At 37.9% G+C, this 2,543-nt stretch overlaps 1 non-coding gene across 1 annotated transcript; it reads right to left on the minus strand.

The window, feature by feature from the left end:
• Positions 1–822: 822 nt before the first annotated feature.
• Positions 823–983, minus strand: LOC111755681 (U1 spliceosomal RNA). Its single transcript, XR_002790231.2, has one exon. It is a non-coding gene; the product is annotated as a U1 spliceosomal RNA (small nuclear RNA).
• Between the last annotated feature and the right edge of the window lie 1,560 nt (positions 984–2,543).

Below are 2,543 nucleotides of genomic sequence, written 5' to 3' on the forward strand. Positions count from 1 at the left end.
GTGTGTGCTTCTTAAACAGGTTTCCCAGTGATCTTTATTGGAAAGCATCAATTTTGAGATTAGAAACAAAAGTTGAAGGTTTCCAGAGAGAGAATGGCTACAGATAAAAAGGACCAAACATAACACATGTCCTTCTCAGACAGGTGTATGGAGTAGGACCACAGTGGGTGGACTGGGTTTAGAAGAATGCATGACAGTCCCTAGCAGTGAGACCTTCAGAAGAAAAGGTAGAGCCAGCAGGCTGGCACTGATGAGAGGCCAGGGTAATGAAATTGTAAGACAGCACTCCACCTGATGTCTGCAGTATTAGATATAAAGTAGGCGCTGTGCTCTTGGGGATAATGAGCATCGAAATAGCTTAGAGTTACGTTATTAATACCCTTTGAATATCACAGCTTTAGATTCAGTATGTACATCATCATTTCCTAGTTTAGAAACTTTCTTTTTAAATCTTTATTAGTATATGTTTGCAGTATACACTGATCATATTTCTCTTGGGGAGTAGGTAAATGTACATAACACATCTTAATTCTGTTTTTCAGCCCCTTCTGTTCCCAATTTTTGCTCTTTTCAACTTTTAATGCCCTTACCATTTAAGAAAGATCTGTCTCCCTGCTCCCTGTTATAAACCTTTTATTTTGCATTTTATTTATAGTTGTGGGTTGTCTTATAAGCGGAACTATGTAATATTTAAGCTTGTGCTCCTGATTTATTTCACCTAATATGGTCTCAAGATGGACCTGTTTTCTGTAATGTGGTAAATAAAGCTTTAGATTTTATTTACTTCTGAAAATGCTTTGTATTTTTTTCTGTTTTATTTTAGTGGTAGAACATAAATGAAGCCTTCCACTACCACAAATTATGTAGCTGAGTTTCCCACATTTGGGAAAATCACAGGGTCAGCATATTTGGAGTGAAATGGAAAAGCCTCGCCCCAGGAAAAGCACCTTCCTGATCATGGTATCTCCCCTGCCAGGAAGTATAATGCTTTCCATTGTTTTTGCTGTTCTGTGATTCACATTAAATGACAAAGTACATAAAAATGGAATAATTTTTAACTTTTCATTAAAATTCTAAATAAAAATTTCCCAAGTGGTTGACTGACTTTATAAAAGTGTAAAAATTAGACTAAGTATTGTAGATTTTTACTAAAGACAGTAAATTCACACGGTGAAAGTACACATGTACTATGAATGGACTGTACTATGAATACTCCATCTCAAACTCAACTGTCTGATGATTTATTTCTCAGCCAAAATGATAAAATGAATGATTATAAACAACAATGTACTAAATGTTTTTAATTTACACATGATTGTGGATATAAGAGTATGTATTTATATTATGTATTTTACAAGTCCATATACATGTACAAATATATGAGTTCACATATAGTATAACAAGATAATAATACACATGCAGTTGTTTATAGATCCATGTAATGTGTTTAACATATAGAAAATTTCCAAAGTTTTCCTTATGGTAGTTTAACACTGACTGTTGAGTATGAAAATATAATTTCTCTATGCCCTCAGAATATGTATATTAGGGACAAAGAAAATTTGTTTAAAATAAAGCAACATAAGTTTAAATGGAATTCACTGCTAGAACTGTCTTTCACTAAGGAATTTATATAAAGATACATTATACTTTTAAAGCTGTGACTTGCTCAGGCCAATGACTCTTGAAAATGAGCATGAGATGTAGGCAGCCTGAATGGTAAGTGGCAGAATGGTGAAAAGGCTGCACCGTGCAGTACGGCAGAAACCTGACCCGCACCCAGTGCTGCGGCTGCTTCAGGGACAGAAATACAGAGCTGCAGCAGAGGCTCACGGGGTCGGGACATCCAGGCTTTCCTATGCTCCCCACCAGTTTCAACTTCACACTAACCATAGAAAGCTGAGCATCTCCCCAGCCAACTGCATAGCAGCTCCCACTTGGCCACCCCTGACTTTTCCAAGGCAGACCTGTCCTGGAGTTCACCTGCAGCCTTCCATGATGTCCAGTGTACAGGAGTCACTATGGTCTGCCTGCCAGTGAGAGGGAGGGAGCTCTCTCTTTGGCCACATCAAGTTCTGAATGTACAAATAGCCTCCATCTTTCTCATTTGAGTGATCTTTGCTTCACACCTTGAATAAGGCACCTAGCTTTGTTCCCTTTATCTATGCAGTAATATTAAGATGGTTCACGTGACTGTGAGGATTGCTTGACAATGAGGGTCAAGGGGCTCTGAATTAATATATGATCAGAAGGATGAACTGTAGGAGTCATTAACTTGTTCATCACTATTCCAGTATCCTGATATTTCCCTGGACCCTTGCAATTAGAATTATGTTTTAGGAGCTATTGAGTAGCTCGCTAACTTCTTTCTGCCATTGTGATTGGTGGTGTTCCAGGTGGTGGAAGCTCTGTTAGCCCTGCAAACTAATTGAGTGAGACTCATACCGTTAATTTGTTAAACCGCCGAATTTTTTAAATTGCTTATTACTGCAGTAGGGCCAAGTCTGTTCTGATTCATGAGCTGGCAAAGAATGAATATATGA

Source organism: Cavia porcellus, unplaced genomic scaffold (assembly GCF_034190915.1).
Source record: "Cavia porcellus strain 051 isolate PalLab524CR breed Dunkin Hartley unplaced genomic scaffold, mCavPor4.1 scaffold_11, whole genome shotgun sequence".
In the NCBI taxonomy this organism is placed as follows: Eukaryota; Metazoa; Chordata; class Mammalia; order Rodentia; family Caviidae; genus Cavia; species Cavia porcellus.